Source organism: Ixodes scapularis, unplaced genomic scaffold, assembly GCF_016920785.2.
Source record: "Ixodes scapularis isolate PalLabHiFi unplaced genomic scaffold, ASM1692078v2 PGA_scaffold5__190_contigs__length_132052651, whole genome shotgun sequence".
Classification (NCBI taxonomy): Eukaryota; Metazoa; Arthropoda; class Arachnida; order Ixodida; family Ixodidae; genus Ixodes; species Ixodes scapularis.
In genome coordinates this window covers 100,079,415-100,100,104 of record NW_024609880.1, presented here as the reverse complement: position 1 = coordinate 100,100,104, position 20,690 = coordinate 100,079,415, and the positions used below count along the sequence as shown (strand labels likewise).

General features: G+C 44.1%; 1 protein-coding gene across 1 annotated transcript in view; it reads right to left on the bottom strand.

The window, feature by feature from the left end:
• Positions 1-20,690, bottom strand: part of LOC121048457 — a 98,811-nt gene that overhangs the window by 57,538 nt on the left and 20,583 nt on the right. The window lies entirely within an intron of this gene.

Here is a 20,690-nt window from a genome sequence, read left to right as displayed (position 1 = left end):
CCGAAAAACACCGGTGGTTGAATATTTTCGCCCTGGTTAAAACCGAAAAACACCGGTCGTTGCTAGTTTCCGGCCTAGCGAAACCCATTCCCCGTAGAGGTTCGTCAAACGTGTTATCTCGTGGATCCTGCATTCTTCCAGTGTTTATACATGGCTTGCAGGTGGCGTCAGTCCGCCCTCCTTTCTGGGGGTCAAAAGCGTCTAGTGAACGCAGTGGAAGCTAAGCTCTCATACGCCTTTCCCCTATTGTGTCTCCCATGGCCCCCTTTTGTGGAAAAATTAACACAGTGGAGGGTAGGCTCTCACGTGCCTTTTCCTCATTGTGTCTGGCCAAGTGATGTTGGTGCAAGCCATGTATTCAGAGGTTGCTGTGGTTCCTGGAAGACACTGCCCACGTCCGTGTCGTACAGGAGCGTGCGTTTTCATAATTGCGGGTTGCGAACCGCAAGGAACGTGCTGCCATGACGGCAGCACGTTCCTTGCGTGTAGATGCAAGCATGAAAGTATGCTTGCATCTACTATAATAACAAAGTGTTAGAAATAGTTGCTTCCTAGAGAAGAAGTGTATGAACTATGTGAATAAAATTGGAACTCTCTGTCTCTGATCAATCGCTTTTTTTTCACCGATAATCGCCGATTTTAGCCTCGTCGTGAGACGTTCCACCGAAATACACCGGTGTTTTGAAAATGAATAAACACCGAAAAACATTCGCCGATTTTTCTCACAAATAAACACCGGAAAGTACACACCCTAATTATTATACATCACGGGTGCAACCACCTGAACAAGGAAGGAAGGAGAAACAGAAAAGACAGTCGACCGCTGGACTACCTGCTATTTTAATAAATCGTCCTCCTCTTCTAGTTCTTATGCGTAACCCTTTGCTTTTACTTTTTTTTTTTCTGTTTATCCTGAATCGTGTTGCTCCTTCCTTCTATTTCTAGTCGGCGGGAAGGGCGCCCTGCGGAAGGAGCTTATCTTTAGAATGCAGGGTTATTGAGGCGGAGCTCACACAGTTTATTTCTTCCTCTATAGTCAAGGCCCCCAAATATCTCTCGCAAGCTGGTTTTTATAATGCCCTATGATGCGTGCTTCCTTAAGCTGTGACACCAGGCACACAACAAACGTAGTTTGTTCTGTGCCTGGTGTCACACTGATGTTTCTTGTCTGTTTGGGACTGAGCGAGTTAGCGGCATAAGGAATAAGCCTTATTGGGTGCCGGGCACAAAACTTGAACGTTCTGACGGTTCGCTATATTTTTTTTTATTTTGTGCGTGACCCCATGAATATAGGGAACCACTGCAAAGCGATTCTTGGGTTTCCATGCTGGTTCTTCACTATGGACATTGTTTCTCTTGAGAGTGCGGCATATTTTCTCACAAATGGAGGCCAATAAGGGTCTTGGATACCCAGCATTGTAAAGTCGAGAATTCAGGGTATCAAAGCTTCGTTGGACTTGATGTGGGCGGGTCTTCTTTAGGCTTGCGGAGAGGGCTGCGATGGCCACTCCTTGCTTAATATTTGTTTTAATGTCGGGATTTAGAGGGAAAAAAACTCTCGGATACATAGTGAAGAAAACAGACATGCCCTTCTTGGAATTGCAACGCCAAATCAAGAAACCAGATTGATTTATCCACTGGAGTCTCATAAGTGAAGGTGAGGCCCATGCAGCTTTTTTGGGGGGCATTGTCTCAAGGTGATTAAGGCGTCCATTGGCTTGGTCATTGACTTCTGTGGTGCCCAAAATAAGAAAGTCGTCTACGTAACTAAAGATAACCCCTATGCGTGCATCTTTTATGGTGTCCTGGGTGGCTTTTCCACACTTCGCAAAAAAGGGTTTGCATAGATGTGCAGCCACTTGGGAGCCAATGCAAACGCTACTCTTCTGCACATACTGGTGATCTTGATGGGCCACTACCGTCGACAGGTAGAATCTTAAGATTCCCTAGAAGGTGCCTAACGTTACGCTTAGGCACTGTGGAACTTGCAAATGCAAAGCAAAGCTTAAGTAAAGACATATTATAGGGCCCCATAAAAAACCAGCTTGGAAGGGAGATCTTGGAGGCCTTGGCTATTGACGAAGAAAAAAAAAGTATGTAAGTTCCGCCTCAATAACCCCGCACCCTCAAGAAAAGCTCTTTCTGCAGGGCGCCCTTCCTGCTGAGCAGAAATAGAAAAAAGGGGGCAACACGATTCATGATAAAGTAAATAAAAAGTGAAAGCCGTTTACAACTCCCTGTAACGCCGAATTGGAGCGCAGCTCTTGAGGAGGAGGAGGGGAGGGTACTGAGGGACACGTGTTCTCGGGGGGGGGGGGGTCACGTGACCCCCCCTCCCGAGGGCACGTGACCTTGGTGGGGTCACGTGAAGGCAAACACGTGCCCCCTCAGAGGTCACGTGACCTCGGGAGGGGGTCACGTGACCTCGGGGTGTCACGTGACTCCCCAGGTCACGTGACCCCCCGGGTCACGTGATAAAAATTTTTCCGCTAGATTTAGCGGGGAAATGTTTTCCGCTAGATTTAGCGGGGAAAGTTTTCCGCTAAATTTAGCGGGGAAATTTTTTCCGCTAGATTTAGCGGGGAAATTTTTCCGCTAGATTTAGCGGGGAAATTTTTTCCGCTAGATTTAGCGGGGAAATTTTTTCCGCTAGATTTAGCGGGGAAAGTTTTCCGCTAGATTTAGCGGGGAAATTTTTTCCGCTAGATTTAGCGGGGAAATTTTTTCCGCTAGATTTAGCGGGGAAATTTTTCCGCTAGATTTAGCGGGGAACTTTTCCGCTAGATTTAGCGGGGAAATTTACCCATAATGCACCGCGCGGTTACGCCGACGGCGACGCCAACGGCGACGGCGACGGCGACGCCGCTCAAGCCGGAAACGGGCGCCTAAGAGCTGCGCTCTAAAACACGAAAGCAATGGTATACGCATGAGAACTAGTACAATAGAAGGACGATTTATTCAAATAGTTGGTAGTCCAGTGGTCGGCTGTCTTTTCTATTTCTCCTTCTTTCCATGTTTAACTGGTTTCACCCGTGACATGAGATACCGTTGAACCACGCCCGGTTTGTTCGTTCGACTCATGAGATGTTTCGTACCGCTCAAAGGGTTGCTATGGCGACTCTTACGACGAGCCAATCAGGAGGCGCGGTATACTGCACGACGTAACGCAGCGCCAAGGTATCGACGCAAATGTGTGAACCGGCCTTAAGGCTGGCTCACACTCGTGCGTCGAGTCCGACCGAGTGGGAGGGTTGCTATGGCAACAGCTGCTTCGGCTCTAACCAACGTTACTAAAACACTCAGTTGGGAAACTCGCCGTCGAAACCTGGGCCGCTGGCGTCCACCGAGACCGAGCTAAATGCGACAACAGCGCCACTCTTTTTCGTTTGTCTGTACTGTGGTCACCTCAAGCTTTTTGAAAGCCTGTTTTTGCGTAAAAACAAACGGAAAAGACTCTTTTTGTATGAAATTTATTGGAGTTTAGTACCAAACGATGGGCGCGTGATGTTTTTATCATCTTTAGTTCGCAAGGTTTTGCGGAACAATTAATATTGTTTTCATACAACCATGCCTCAGCGGGCCTTTCAGGTAGCACGTCCTGACCTAGGTGCATTTTAACGTCGGTAGTTGAACGCGGCGCATCTGCCGGGGAGACCCCTGTAACTGCTACCGCTGTATCTGTTCCTTAAGCCAAACGTGAAGTCACGTGCAGTTCTTCGAGTGACCGCTGCGGGAGAAATGGTGATTGGGGCCACTTTTCAAAGCTGTCTCTATGGGAGTTTCCCAAGTGAGTGTTTTAGTAACGTTGGCACTAACAAAACGGGGTAAAAACCGGTTTTGTGGGAGACGATGCAGCTGTTGCCATGGCAACCCTCGCACTGGGTCGGCCTCGGCGCAAGTGTGTGGATCGCCCTTTATCGTCATTTATTGGACGGTTTGTTGACGATCAACGCCCACGACATCGAATAAATAATGAAACTCAGCGGTGCCTTGTTTAGTATATATCGATGGATTACGTACTGCTAGCTGCATATTGATGTGGTCTCGGTAATGGTTATATTTTATTTTAATGTTGCGTGACCAGGCAGCCAATTGGTGTTCTTAAATATTAAATTGCCACGCGTGCATTGTAAAAAAAAAAAACAGTTTATTAATTTTTTTTTTTTTTTTTGTGTTGGAAGACTGGTCGATTTTGCTGAACCGCAGTGCCCAGGGTGAAATATCACCATTTCTACCACATTGGTGCTCTTTTTTTTTAATCTTCACGTTGGGCGATTTGAAGCCATTTGAAGTTTTCAGATGCTTGATTGGTTTCCCGTGTTTTTTTTTTGTTTCTTTTTACACAAAAACAGCAAAAAACAAACGGGATCGTTATTTGAAGTTTGAAGTCGATGCCTAAGTTATTTTGTGCAGCAAAGGTGTCGATCGATCTCGCTGAACTACAATGGCCACGGTGAAAACAATCACACATTCGACCGCCATATTTAGTTTTTGTAGCGCCCTTTAGATTCGCTGGAGCTTGCCAATAGGGTGACTTCCAACACACACGTGATTTGTTTGCTACACGCTAACCAGGGGGGGATAAAGGTGGGAGCCGAACGCTGCCTATCCCGAGCGTTGACATTGGTGGTCCAGAGAGAACGAACGAGCAAGAAGAACGACAGAAAAGCAGATTAAGAAAGCAGTTGAAAGGTTAGACGTGTTTGTTTCACCGCAACGAGTTGAAGATGATCGAGCGCTTTTTTACCTTTAATATTTTTTATACAATGCGCGATTCCTGTGTTTCTTTTTTTTTTTTTTTTTGTAAAGTAAGCTAGAAAAGAGCTCGATACACGCCTTACAGGTTATGTTTTTCTACTTCTTTGCGTGTATCATAGCGTGACCAGCGATCTTGGTTCATCGCGGGACCACCGATGGAACCACCGAAGTGCGCATCTATGCCTCGCCGTTCCGAAACGGCCGCAAAGCATGGAACAGTTTTGTCGAACAACAAAACGTCTGCGAATGCCCAATCCTACACTCTATATAAACAAAAATCCGTTCTTGAAAATTTTTTTTGACGCCCGAAGAACTCTTTTAGCTCGTGAAAAATGGCTTCGCCTGCGACCCTTGGCGCTCTAGAAAGGCAATGAAGAATTCATTCGTTAGAGAAGGTTAATTCTTCGTAATCTTATCTCTCGGTTGCTCGGAGCAACCGAGCCACAAAGAGAGAAGCGAGCAGGGTGACAGGTGTCGTTCGCAAGCTAGGCAGTTTCGCGACGTTCGCAAGATGTGACCCAGTGACAGCGGACACCATTGACACTCCAGTTACTTGATTTGACTCGACCGAAGACTCGACCCAAGGCTCGAACAAGAATCGTTGTCAGAAATATGGTTACGTCTTCTTTTTACAGCGGAGCTGTTCAGGGCTAGTTTCCCCAGGAGCGTGTACCCCGCAAAGAAATGAATACACCGAACTCTGGACACCTACCGCCATCTTGGAGCGACGGCTGCAAGCCACGTATCTGATTGCCGCTATTGCTCATAGATGGCGGCAGCCTTTCCACTCTGGCTTGCCGACTTGCGGCCGGCCATTACTTTCCACTGTACAGCTCCCCTGGTCTTTCTTCTTCCCCAGAGTGGAAAGGCTGGAAGTCTTTTGTTATTAAGTTTTATTTGTAACCTATAGACCGACACGGCGGAATGGCTCTGTTGACCAACACGGCCGGAAGGCCGCGCATGCGCGGAAGCTATGTGGGCAAGAGCGGCCCGGCTCTCCGTGTTTTCGCCATTGCGTTGTGTGGCGTGCGCTCGTTGTTGACGTTGTAGGAACTCTTCTAGCTTTATTTGTGCGTCGTATGTTTTGACAACGTATGTTGTATGCTATGCCTAGGTCTCCGTGTTTTCGGATAACTCCGTAAAACTCCGAAAAACATCCCCCGGTAAAATGTTGGTCAATTCGGTCATTAATGTCAGGGATCCGTTCTAAGCGGTATTTGCGCAAAGTACAAAAATTGTTGCATCGCCCCTTTGACCACTCCACCTCGCGCGGCCGCGGGATAGATTGATTGGATAGGATGGGATGACTACGAGCTTCGCAGCAACTACCCCCGGGAGTTTATTGATTTTAAGGTATCGACGTTTATCGAAGCAACACTTGTGTGCGACTTTTGTCGTGGGACAAATAATATTGCCAATGGCAATGACACGAACGTCAAAGTCAACTGAAGAAATTTTAATCGATACAAGCGCGTTTTATTCTTTTATTGGGCACACGTTTACATCCGGTTATTATTTACATCTTTATTTTCAATAGGAAACACTGCGAAATTAAACTCCAAATTTTGGAGAATTGGGAATCAAACAAATATAAACTGCAATCAACTCCGAATCTTCGGCAAAAAATAAACTCCGAAAAACAGCCTCCGAATCTGACGAAAAATAAGCTCCGAAAACACGGAGCCCTAGCTATGCCCCACTATTTCAGCTCGCTACCCGAGCTTGAATGGCAGCGGTATCGAAACGAACTGTGCGTGGACGGTGCTACCTTCGAGGATCCGTTCGCCGCAAACAAGGCCTGCTGGACGTCCAACGTGAAGTTGCTACCACCGAAGTCGACGGCTCACTTCGTCGTTTATCTAGTTTTTTTCGCCAAGCCAGTTGACGGCCGACACGGTGCAGGCGTTCAAGTCTCTCGAGGCCTACAATTATTTTGAGTTGGCTTCTGCACTGCCGGCGGGATCAGCAGACTGTGGGTGTGCGGAAGTGTATTTATTAATTGATTAAATGCACACAGCGTCTTCAAGTCAAGGTATGATACTTTCCCTACCGTCATGACCACAAGGCATGACAAACGGTAACGCTTTGTCCGTTCTGCAGTCTTGGCGGTAACACGTTACAAGTAACGGCGCTACCAGGAACGCGTTACTTTTTTCGGTAACGTATAGTAGCCTGCTCGTTACTTTTTCGACAGAGTAATGGGTAACATACTTACGTTACTATTTCCAGTAACGTAGTCACGTTACTTGTTACTACTTCTTCCCAAGTCTTAAAGAAATTACACTTCAATATTTTCCGTGCTTTTAGGCGTGAAGCCACGTGAATTTCTCAGTTTTCTTCGTTTTTCTTTGCGTTTTTTCTCGTGAGTATTTTGGTAAAACCTTAAAAAGACATGAAGCAATTATGTTCAGTTTCTCTATGAACATAATGTTTCTTGGTATATGAGCTTATGCATGCCTGTATTGTCAAAACAGTAAAAAGTGTTAAATCATAATTTAAAAAGTAACGCAGAAGTTACGTGCGTTTTTTTTTATCGGTAACCCGTTCCTTTTATTTTTAAGCAGCGTATCTCGGTAACGCGTACCCTTTATTTGCAAGTAAAGAGTAACGTATTTCGTTACTTTTTTTCGGTAACGCCTACAACACTGCCGTTCTGTCGCCGATCCCCTTCTGCCTGGTAGCACGGGCGTAGCGAGCCTCCGAAGAGCGTGTAGAGACACAAGAATTGGCCGACCGACCGTTACGATAAGAAAAGCATTTATAGAATCGCCCGTGGTCTCGCAGTCGGTCCTCGTAGCTCGAGCTCTGCGAGCCCAAGCTCTTGCGCCGGCATGGTTGTCCCGGCATGTGAATCATAGAATGCACGCTACAAGCGCTTGGCCGGTGCTTTGTGCTCGAACACCGTGGGAACAAAATCCGGGTGCTCTCGATCAGACGACGGTTCCCCTGCACATAAGCAAGCCTCGGGACGGAAATTGAAATGGAATCCGCACTTGCCTTCGAGAAAGTGCTTGCCGCACAAACGGTCGTTCACGCGAAGCGACCATTCTTTTCGATCAATGGATATTATCCACCTTCTGTGCCTTTCAGAGCCTGCCGGGAACGTGCGAAAACTCACCCCGCTACTTTTTTTGTACCTTTTTGTGCAATTAACGGCAACACAACTTCGCGGCATGCTGACATGCTATGACGCCCCTGCAAAACGCGCTCCCTTTTGCCTACACCACCCGACTCCGGCGCGATCGCGGCGCCGCCGCAGCACCGTGACGTCAAGCCCGCGTGTCGTCAAGCCCGCCTGTCGGTTTATAACTAACTACCGGTAGAGAATCAAATGCTTCTCAAACAAAAAGGATGACGTCACTGAGAAGCGCTTTTGAATTGAGGCAGTTAAAGAATTTGAAACGGTTGAAGTTTGAAACGTAGAAGTATTTGAAAAAAGTATCTTCTTCGGTGCGTTCGAAATGGAAGCAGTGTAAGCGGTTCGAACGGTGAAACCACTGGAGTTGATCGCTTGATGGCTCGAAACGTGTCAGATTGGCTGACCGAAGATAACTTTGGAGACTTCTCTCAGAGATTCCAAGTCTGAAGGTAAGCAAAGCCCCTACTATTGCTCTTATGGTTTTAGTTGTGTGAGGTGGTTTCAGCTGCAAAGGGGAGTGAGTGCAAGTATCGGCGCCTCTGCGTATCGGTGGCCACGGCTGTACTGGGTGCAAGGCGGCAAGCAAAGCTGTTTTGATTTGTGGTGTTATCCAACCTTATAAGTGCAAGTGAATTTTTAACAAAACGTTTTTGTGCAATGCGGAAATTTGCACATGTTTCGTGGCGCAGGAGTACAACCGGAGTTTTCGGAATTTGAGGAGACTTGTCATGGTCCTGTGAGACCCCAGCATTAGCGAACGCTAGTGAAGTGTTTCCGTTGTTACCTCATAGTCATCTCAAAAGCAAGTGGAGATAGCCCACAGTGAGACTTAAGTTACGTTTGTGGATAATTCAGGTATTGTCACAACTCTGTGCTCTCGTACCAAGAAAACATGTGTCCTGCTATCCCCAAAAGTTTAAGACCAGTTCTTTTTTTAGAAAAAAAGACTTCTATTTCTATGGTTTTCTAAGAATTAACGCATTTTCCAGTGTATAAGTCGCGTTCATTTTCCCCCAAATTTCTTTCAGTAAGCTTTAAAAAACGATATGACCTTTACGCGTTTTCCCCCCTTCAAGCATAAGACATTAAAAGGCCCTGAAAAGAAAAAAAAAAGTTTTTTTTAAGCAGTCTGGTTGGGACACGCGTGTCAAAAAATAAATTTTACGGGAAAAAATTTTTTAGAGCAATATGGACGGCGAGTGATTTATTTGAAATTCCGCGCGCAAAGTCCATGACGTCACGGAATGGTCATTCGCATAACGAGATGGTCATTCGATCTTTCCACCTCAACGTGAAGGCGAAGCCGATCCACCTCTTCTCCACGCGCCTGAAATGCCGCGAGAGAAAACAAGTGGAAAGGAGGTGTCTACCAACTAAATCGCGTCTCGCGCCGTCATTATTGCTCTAAAAAAATTAATTTTTTCGCAAAAAAAAAAAAAAAAATTTGTTGGGCATATTTGAACCAGACTGTTTAAAAACAACATTTTTTCTTCTTTTCTGGGGCCCTTTATTTTTTGCAAATTTGCCGCGGAGGGTATATTTCTCGTTTGATTCGTTAACAAGAATGAATGTTGAAACTGGCTCCCTCTTGTTCAAATATCGCGACCACAATGCACATATGCGGGTTTATCAATCAGTTTTGCCGCTCCGTCCATATAAATATATAAAGGCGACGTATATACCAACATTTGTTTTTAGTGTGTGAAAGGACCAGCATATAGGGACTCATAGAAAGTGTGACTCATACAGCAGAAAATGATATCATTATCATTGTATCGAGCCGAAGGTAGATTGATTGTTTTTTCAGTGTGAATATGGAATCAGTAACACAATGTTTTCCTGACTTCCAACGTTGTACGCATAATACCAAGAAGCTGCGGAACGCCCGATCTCCAGAAGCAGTGCAGCATTGACTAAAATAGTTGTGGGACTGGGGTTCCCGATTGACGAGGGTCTGAAACATTTTGGACGCTGCTGATGCATCTGTGGATTTATTCGGGCATTCCATAGCTTAGTGGTATTATGATTATTGCAAGCTTCTCTCGTATATCCCCATTGTTTCACTTCGTGTGTGAATATGTATGTTATGATGATGATAGAACGCAGTGTGGTTTTCTGGCGGCCAGGTCACTGTTGTAACCTGACTGTGACTAGGGTGCATGCAACTGCCTCATCATTGTCTTCACCCTTCTCCCAAATTACATGTTATGATATGTGGTATACGTTATGTATACCATGTTTTATGTTTTTTCAGAGATGAAGAGGTTGATGGAGACATCTTTCTAAACTTGGCAGAGAGAATAGTTGAGGAATTGCTCTTTATTATAAAATTTTGAGTAAAGCTGAAGAATCTAATTGAACAGCTAAAAAAAATACAGGTAAGGCAATGAACCGAATTTTAAATTGGAATTTTATATTTTTAAATTCACGAATATCTCAGATTCCTTGGCCTGTCAAATTTGGCTTATCTTTGTGACAAAAGCTCCAACTTTGTGTTTGGAAGTTGCAAGGTATTTATAGCCAGAAAGATATCGGCTTCTAGAATTTTACTTGCTGTTTACAAAGGCCCGATGGAATGAGTAAACTGCTCCATTAACCTCAGTAAAATGGGGACCGAACAAAGTTTGTAGCAGCCGTGGCGGACGACATTCTGAGAAAAATGTTATAGGCATTGGGCATTGGGGATCCTTCCACCAGTGCTGCCAACCTTAAAATGTATTCCCTGGATCTAGGGATTTCCGTCATCGTTTAGGGGCAAAGGGGAACCTATTCAAATCTAGGGATTGACTTTTAATAGGTTTCAGAGGGTTTTGGTTTCCTTTTTCCTCCTCGTGCCGGCCGAGTGCAGTGGGAAAAAGGCCTCTTTGTATATTGTCAGGAACAGAGATGATTTCGAGAGATAACAACAGCGATTTTGGTGGGTCACACAAGGCCGAAGTAACAAAGATTAATTATGTAAAAAGGTAATAACGAAGAAAATTTAACCTTTAAATGGCCACCCAACTACAGGAGGAATCTATTCTGGAGCTACTCCATAACGATGATCTTCCCATTGACGCACATTAACAGATTTGCTGAAGATCTAGGGAAATCTAAGGAATTTTTTAAATAAAATTCGGAAAAGAAACGACCGCGGAGATTGGCAACTCTGCTTTCTACTCATATTGCAAACGGTAAGCGATCTTTTCTTCTTTAGTTTTTTTCCAGAACATCAAATCGTTCACAACTAGACGATGCCATGTGTGCTTTCCAATCGGGCTACTCCTTCCTGGTCGACTAAACTAAACGCCAAGGTTAAGAAGACGCTTTGCTTTTTTTCTGGCATTGGTATTGCTTGTATCCTAGCTCAGTATAAGTATTGCAGCAGACTCACTGTAGCCCTAGTCAGTGGTAACACCCATTGTAGTATTTCCTGTGGCACACCTTATCTACGAGGTGAAAAAGAGGGGTCACTGCTTACACGTCTTCAGGACGTTGAGCGAAACAATGCGAAATAAGGTAGTGAGAAAGAGGGAAGTAAAACCCCCCCCCCCCCCCCCCGTTATTTTATCTAAAAGTGTAAGTCTGAGGTAAGTTTTTTGCAACCCGACTCAGTGATATAATGAGAAAATGTAAAACTAACCTGGAAGAACCCATGGGGCTGTTCTCAAAAATAGTTTTTCAGCTAAATGTACCTTGGAAATGTGTTACTTCCTACCTTTAAATATATATATCAGATACTTTAGTGGTCCACTCGGTCTATTGCTATACGTGGAGACACACAATGTATTTAGTTCTACTGCAGAACCTTATTTATTACTACAGTATTGTGAGCATATAACTTATCTATTTATCACTAGCATCAAGGGTTTACATTACAATTTCTTGCATAACATAAAATAGAGTTCATAAGATTTCATATTGAACAAACTTTAAACATTGAATTTTATTAGATATGTTTGGTGCTGTATATTTTAGGTTCCACATCATAGCCAAAGATAATGACAATGACATCGCAGTTCATGGAAGGCTGTGGTTGTTGAGTGCTCCAAGGTTGCGCCAAATGTGGAGCTTCTGCTTAACAAAAGATGAAACGTCCCGGGCAAGGAAGGTTTTCATCACTGGAAAGACCATAACTGAAGAGATTGAGCTGTACCTAGCCCTCTGTATTTCAATAATGAATAATTTTAACATCTTTTACCTCTAGATCTTAAGAACAATGTTTTTAATAATGCACAAAACAGTTAAATAAAGCTAATTATTTTATAGCTTCAGGTTCATCTCTGACTGGGGTCAGTGTAGTTGCAACACTACACTGCACTCAAGAAAAGGGGGGGAGGAGGCTTAAAGGTGATTCAATTTAATTGCATATTACAGAAACCAGCGAGGGTACAAACCAGACTAATAACACTGCTTAAATTCAGCTAACAAGCAGGTTATCTGTGTTTGAAACTGTTTACTTGCGACACCTTTTTGCCCTTCGCCTGGGTTCGAGATGGGGTTATGCCAGGAATATATGCATACGAGTTTGAAAATTGCGTCATAAGGAGGGTTGTGGAACCGACGAAGAGTATTCTGTTTTGCTGGCCTCCCTATTTTTCTGCCTCAAAACATGGGTATTTATCTCGCCCCACCCCATCCCCAAGATAAAATTGCGGACGGACTATAAAGTATACCTCAACGAGAAAGTAATCAGAACTTTTTTTAATGTTGATTTTTGTATTCACCTGTTAGGCGTAATTGAAGCATGGTCACAAAAAAGACAATTTTTTTGTTTTGTGTGCCACATTTGTGCCACATATAAAATTAAAAGTAAAAACAAAATTGGACACTATTTTCTCAAAGTCGAAATGGCCAATGATTTAAAGCGTCGGATAATACTACTGAAAGGGTTTTTATAAGCAGTTGTTTATCACTAAGGTCATCGAAGCTTGAACTTAATGAGATTTTCAGCCTCACAGTGTTGTTTAGTTTGTTTACAATATAGTACAATTTCATAACTGGTAACTGTAAACGAAATAATATTACATTGTTCTGATAATCAGACCAGCAATAATTTACCTTCCAGCTGCAGCAAAAGCTCAATCTCATAAAACGTAGCAGTTGTATTTTAATTGGAGAATGTGTGACAATTTTTACTCTCATAATGCTTTTACTTCTCTCGAATCTAGCATGTTAAGTGTTAAGACTATCATATTTTTACTGGAATACTAACAGATAAAAATATTAGCTTAGTAAAGCCACGCATGCGCATTTAATTTTCAGCTTCTGGCAAAAATTAAATATTAAGCTGCGGCTGTGCAAGGTGGCTTGATTTTTTTTATAAACGTTCCAACCTCAGTGCACAAGAGTTCTCCTTTTCGTCATGAACATTTTTTTTAGACGTTACACTTTTAGGGACACTATGTAATATTTGCGGAGTTTGAAAGTCCTTGGTGTTACATAGAAATAGGTCAAAGTTGCATGGACAAAAGTCAACGCTTATGAGTCCTTCAAGTGTGTCATTTCAGAAAAACAGAATTTTTACATTTTAAGCAGACGAACATATTACTTGTGCATCCAGTTTTGTTCTAATAATATCCAAGAAACGTCACTATGCTTCCCGGTAACTGTATCTTCTCTTTTCATTTCACCTGTGGTCAGTGACAAGTTGAATATTCTAGGGCACCTCTTGTTTTCCTTACATATATTGCCCTATACCTCTATACCTGATCTTGACATAAGCAGCAATTATAAATGCGCTCCTGAAGCACCATCAAAGCCAGCAATTTTTCAATAGGGGTAGAGAACCAGAACAGAAGCCCTATTGTTCCGAACCTGTTTTTTGTCGTATATGAGATATTAAAAATGCTAAGGCGTTTTATTGGGTTTCTGAAGCGTCAAATTATGAAGGGAAATTTGTTAAAGGGTTTTTAAGCTATTTTTTAATAAGTGAAACTTTATGAGACACCTTTGGCAGAGTTTTGAAACGGGGGACAACATAATAAAAGACTAACCCAGAACACACCTCTAATTTAGACGTTTTGTGTACTGCCCCTTTTTTATCCGTCGTCTCTAGTTCCAAATCTCTTCAAGTGTGCCTCAGAAAGAACTGAATTATTGGAAAAGGTACTTGAAATAACTCCTTAGGGTTTCTTTATAAAGAAGAGTTTTTCATAAAAATATTTTCAAAGAACTCATAAGGGTTCTTTATGGTGAACTGAACTGAATATTCGAAAAACGAGCGGATAAGAACTTCTCTAAGAATCTTGATGAAAAACAGTTTCATTAAAAGGGCTTAAAATATATCTTGGATGGTTGTCCATAATGAACTGTTTTCATAATGAACCATTTTCGGAAATCACCGGTTCAGGAGATTTGGGTATGAAAATGTGCGAGCACGTTTTCAAGTGAGCGTTTCGGCCAAGGAAGCTAGATCCTGCTACCTTTATTGAGCTGCAGCTACCTAGATTGAGCTTCGGCAAAGCTCCTTGTGTGCCTATTGTGGCTTACCGTTTGACTCTTAAGCTGGTTCAAAAGTGTAATGCGCCCATTGTTTCATTCTCAGAATCCTCCAACCAAGCTTTCCGCCAGATGAAGCGAGGATTGAAAGCAATTTCGTGAACAGTCTCATGTTACTCGAGTTGCCTTCCTGACTTTTTAAATATTTTTTTGACGGTTCCTGCCTGCGGATCGAAGGAAATGTTTGACAGTTTACCCTTGGCTGTGGAGACAAAATACTGGCTCTCAAATGTTGATCAGCGACAGAGGCTGCTGTCAGCCGATGTTTCTCCTGTGCGTTGCACGTTTGTCATTCACTCGCGTACTTATCATCACGTTTGGCTGCCTGATCAGCTTCTATAGTTCGGCTGTTAGGGATAGGCAATGCCGGGCTATGTGTCACATCTACCGAATTGTGTCAAGGCATATTACGAACTTATTGCGCAATGCGTCATGAGCCGAGCCTGGCACCAAACGAAAGCACGCCAGTTGCCATGCCTACAATACGTGAGTCCTCCTCGTTCCTAAAATCCTTCGGAACCCATTATGTAGCATATCCCGAATTATTTCAAAGTAAACTTCGATTGCAGCAGCAAAGTCGCTTCTTGAAAGTCTCAAAGATCACACCAAAACGTGATTTTCAGCGAAATCATTACAATACAGCGCCACCTCCTGAGTTTTTACCCTTAGATTACCAGCTTGCAATCTGCTAGCCGAGTATCTTCGAATGTAATTCAATTACTTTTTCAAAGTATTTGTACTCTACCCAAGACAATTAGTAGGAAAAGTAACTTAAATATTATTCTTAATACATTTTCAAATGGGTATTTAGTATCTTAGATACTTTTGTTTTGTATTTGGCACAAACCTTGCTGCCGTAACTTGTTACCCACACAGAAAACCCCGAGGCTGGGGAAGGACAGGACACAGGGCATACATGCAGGGTGACTAGAATAGCAGTTTAGTATTTCTTTTTCACTGCAAAACTATGCATCGCTGAACGCACAGGTTGCGCCCAAATATAGCACTAGCGGTCAGGACTATATGCCAAAGTTTCTAGAGTTTGCCATTATCTGATTCAAGAATTGTTAAACGACTTTTGCGAAATTTGAATAAGAAAAAAAAATGATGAGGCCCTTTTCCGTGGCAGCCTACGCCCTGCGTCTCCACATACTCGGGGGCTTCGTTGTTTGCCATGTTCTCGTGGACTATTTCTGAAAATCCCTCCTAACTTTGAAATCGGACAACGGTAAGCTAATCTGTTTACCGCGTCCAAAAAAGTGGTTTCTCGATTTCCGCCAGATGACGTGATACACTGTCTCTCTGTCGCGGGGGTGTCGGTGGTCGTTCGGATACCTCCGATAGCCCCACTAACGATACCCGATAACGGTACGATGCATGGGCAAAGGCGGCGGCGTAGTACATGGGGTATCGTTATTGGAGTCATCGTAACGACCTACTAAAATCGTCTAGTAAGAAACTTTCGTCACCGTAAGTGTTTCTTCAGACACCAGTATACTTGGGTAGTAATTCAATTACAGTAATTAAATTACTGTAATTTAATTACTTTTCCTGGTAATTTGTAATTGTAATAATTACTTTTGGCTAAAAGGAATTGTAATTGTAATTTAATTACTTTCTAGCGTCAGTAATTGCTAAATTTCACGCACAATTATAATTACTTTTGCAAGATTTTGTTCGGCGGCGCTTTTCCCCCCTGGCCACGGAGACGACAACACAGCCAAAGCGACAGGGGAGAGAGCGTCTCCCAACCTGCTAAAACAAATGGAAAAGAGGGATGGGAAAGAGAGGCTGGGATAGAACGGAATGAAGGATTTTGTAGGCTGTAAAACGATTTAATGAAGAATTTGAAAAATAATTTGATAAAAGAGGGCTACATTCGTGTCCGTTTTCGTTCCTGTCGTAGTTGAATCTGACTCTTTGTCTCGTTTGCTTCCTGTTGCTCCTGCTTCTAGGGGTCTTTCTTATTTCTCATTCCCACATGGGGGCATCGGAGGTCGAAGTCGAGCTGGTTGGCTCCGATCATATCATCCGGTCGAGGCGGGGAGGTTCGATGTTCTCCTTACGCGTCTTCGCCGCTAGCATATTCGCTTACATATTTCAGTCAAGTTTGGAACTTTTTTGTTCATGAAATTATTCTCTTTTCTTCATGAGTTTTTCACGTCCTTCTCCTCTATCTCGTATGTTGATACCACTAACAGTAAGTCGTGCTACTCTAATATCGAGGCGAAGAAGCAAAAAAGCAGCAGGTCTCATTAACACGACTCACCCTGCCTTACTTCCAACTGTTGTTGCTACACTGCTCTTCCTTCTCCCAATCCTCGTCTACCTTTTTGTATAAATCTTCGTTATTTAGTGTTCGCTCTTCCTAACCCTTTCAACCGTTTGTCAGCCTGATTGGACGAGATTCCAAAACTTACAAACCGCGGCTTTAGCTGTAGGGAGCTTGTTTTTGCATTTGTTGTTCGTTGAAGGCTTCTTTTTTTATAGAGGGCTTGGCTTGCACTTTGCTTTTACACCTCTATCGTGACCCTCCACGCGTTGTCCTCTCGCCTTGGCCTGTGGAACCGTCCCGGGCGCGCAGTGCTGCTTTGCATTGAGAAGCTGCAACAGGTTTATCTACAATGGAAAAGGAAAGGCTGCCGGGGCCTTGTTGCGAAAAATTCTCTAAACAGATTAGCACCAATGTAAAAAACTATAATCGTGAGGAGCGAACTCTCCGCACCGTTTCTGAAAACAAATTCAATAAACCGAAAGGCGACCTCCAATTTGCGGAAACACTTGCAGGTAGGCAACTTTCTTGTTACTTTGAATAATACTTACAGTTATAAAAAAATAATAATAATAGCTCGTCTTGTCCAGCTGAAACACGCTCAAGTAAATCGTGAAATCGAGGCGTTCAAGAGGCCGCTATTTTGGAATAATTCGCGGATTCTAATTTTTGCGACGCGGTGCGGTCGCGATATAGATTCCAATGTGTTTACATTTTTTCGTGAATTGTGGGCGATTCGCGAAATTCGCGAAAATAAAGTCGTTTGCAGTGTATAATTAATTTTTCGAGGTTGTTCTTGCCATGCTAAATTCAAATCGGTCTTCTTTATGAGACGCATAACATCGATACAATCATTGCAATCTAATGATTAGCTACATAACGATCCTAAATTTATTATTTGTCTCAGGAGCTTTTTGGATGTTACCGTGCACTGAATTAACCCAGAATCCCTGGCAATAGAGTTGCTGCTATTGTGACACTAGTTTTGTGGAAGCGACCACAGTTCGTGTGCTACGGTTACCCACATCCGGCATGTTACAAGTCCACAGAGAGGGAGAGGCAGCGAATCATCGTGGCTGAAATGTTTTCGTAAGTTGTTGTATCCTTTAAATGTTTGACGTTGTTTACAAGTTTCTCTTATTAGCCATTTTTACGTGAATTTTATGATACCAGTACTGTCGCATATTTGTTTCCTTGCATTATTTTTAAGTTAATTTTTTCTTGGTTTGGCTTGGATACCATTTGCATAAGCTCTAAGGAGATTCACCTCGCACCTGTGAATTTTGTCGCCATTTTTTATGTTTTGAGAATATATGAACGCAGGAGTTCATTACTCCAAACTATTAAGTTCTATAATTCATTTAACAAATTTCATAAAAGGAAAGTACAATGCGTGACATTTATACAGCGGCCATATAACTCGTTTACAGTTATGTGGCCCAATGTGGGGGGTAACTCTCAGAAATAAGTAATTGTAAAGTAATTGCATTACTTTTAAAAAGTAATTTGTAATTGCAATGAACTACTTTTGCGTAGTAGTAATTGTAGTTAAACTACTTTTGGAGCAAAGTAATTGTAATTGTAATTAAATTACATTTTGAAAGTAATTTACCCATGTATGGACACCAGGCATACGTCGTGGTCCGCCTTCCGTTTGCACCTTTTCTTTTTTTCAGACTCAAGTCTCTATAACATGCGCCCAAGTTCCGCGCATGAGCAGAACGCGCCACCAAGGGCCCAAAGACGCGCGTTGGGCCGCTTTCCACGTCGCGCGGTGGAAAGAGGGCAGCAACGAAGAGGGGGATAGCGCTGCTCGCACCTCAGCTCCTTTTTCTTTTCGGCCCTGATGCGTATTCGGCCGTGGTCGCCAACGACTGCGCGCGTCGACACCGGCAGGAGAGGGAACGTGCACGGCGAGGCGCCTCCGGCGTTTATCAAGAATAATGGCGCAACCCCTGCGCGAGCCCTGGGGGACCCAATGACCCCCAGTTAGGCCTAATCGACCAGGTCGCCTCCCTTGGCCCACCACTCCTCTTTTTTTTTCTTTCTTCTGAACCACGCGCGCGCCTTGTTGTTTGCAACAGTGGGCCCACAGGAGCGTCGCGGCTGTTTCCTTCGCTACTACACTCTCGCTTTCCTGAGCCTTGTTTGTTCGAGGGAAAGGACATTGAGTTAGAAGGGGAAGTAGCTTTAGGGAGTGGTAAGGGTGTAATTCGCTGGCTTTATCTTAGAGAGGGAAAGAAAGGAGTGGGAAAGGAGAGGGGAAAAAGGAGGTGGCTGTACGGAGTAGAGAGGGTGTGACTCGCTGGCTTTTTTTAGAGTGAGAGAGAAAGGGTATTATGGGGGGGAAAAGGGTGAAAAGGGAAGCGGCATTAGGGAGAAGAAAAGGTGTAAGTCGCTGCCTTTTTCGTAGAGAAGAGGAGGAAAAGGAGAGCGGAAAAAGGGAAGCAGGCATAGGGAGAGGAAAACCCTAACTTGCTAGCTTTTCTTTATGAAGAGAGAAATTGAGTGAAGGAATAGAAAAAAAACAAGGGGAAGAAGGAGGATTGTATAGAAAGAAAAAAGGGTGTAAATTGCTATCTCTTCTTAGAGAAAAAGAGATAGAGAAGGGAGAAAAGAAAAGCGGGAAAGGGAAGTAGGTATACGGAGGGGAAAGCATGTAACTCGCTAGCTTTTGTTTAGAGAAAGAGAAAGAGAGAGAAGGAATGAAAACGGAAGAGGAAAGGGTGTTGTTCCGATCCAACTTGTTTCTATGGGGGAGAGGGTGGTAGAACATAAAACTGAAAGAAAAGGAAGCTCGTTGGTTTTAGGCGAAGGAGGTCAGAAAATGGGGAGATGGTAGAGGAGAAAAGGGAAGGGAGTCTCCCAACGTAGTACGCGGCGGAGGAGGTGTCTGGCTGCAAACGGTGATGCCGGCTGGTAATCCGACTGTTGACGTTGATGATGCTACGAGAGTTAACTAGCCAAACGAGCTTCGCGTGTTGCCCGTTGTTTCGAAGGGAGGGAGGGGAGGGGGAGGAAAAGACCAGTTCCGCCTGTGTGTAGTGCTGCTGTTTAAAAATGGACGAGGCTCCGAGTATTTCTCGCTGTTTGTCTGGGTCGGTCGGTCTCGGCGTCTCGTGTGGGACGCTTTAGGTACGTGTGCGCGCGCGCACGCGTTCGCTCTTTACGGCGTTTTCCCAACTTGGAGGGGAGCTAGGCGGGCGGGCGACAAGTGCTCCCACGTGCATAGAGAGTGCCGGTGTGTACGCGATCGGACCTTGCGGGGCTTCTAGCGTAAGTTATAGCGCTGTTGCTCCATGGCGGCCGCCGCACGTGACCCTGGGCTCGCGCTTCGCTCGCGTTTTCACGTCCCAGACGGGAGTTGGGCTCTTTCTTTTCTAGCGTTGGCCTTTTATTTTGGGGAGGGGGGAGAAGGGAGTGACCGGGATGGTCTCTGGGGACGCTGCTTGGGCGCGGTCGGTTTGGCCTTTCGCAGTCGACGATGGAACGTTGCTGTCCTGCTGGCTTATGTTCGGGAGCAGCTGCTGCGTGACGCTGTTTGCAAGAGCCCAGTGGTACGGCCAGGTTTGGGGCAGGGGTGCCTGGGTCGGTGGATTTGGTTAAGGCTTGTTCATAGCCACCGGAAAAAAGGTTGTATTATGTAGAAAGCGTATTTTATTGGAGTGCTCAGTGTGTTGTTTTGATATTTTGTACGAGGCTGACCATGTGAAAGACATACGTGTGTGCACGTGGTAAATGCCAGGTGCAATAAAGGCGAATTACTTTGTGTCAAGTTTGTTTATATTTCTGCGCAAACGAATGGAAGTAAAAGAATAGAGTGTGTGTTCCTAATTTATGTAGCTAATTTTCGCACGTTTGTTTGGTAAGTTAGTTCACCAACGTTCCGGGATCCTCTGTTTTGTGTTTGTTTCTCTCGATTATTATGCGTTAGTTAAGAGAACTGTTGCACGCGACTGTCCGTCATGGGGACTGACTGAAAGGTACCAGCCAATGAAGAGGCGTACCTCGCGCTGTTTCTTGCTCTCTGCGTCCCGGGAA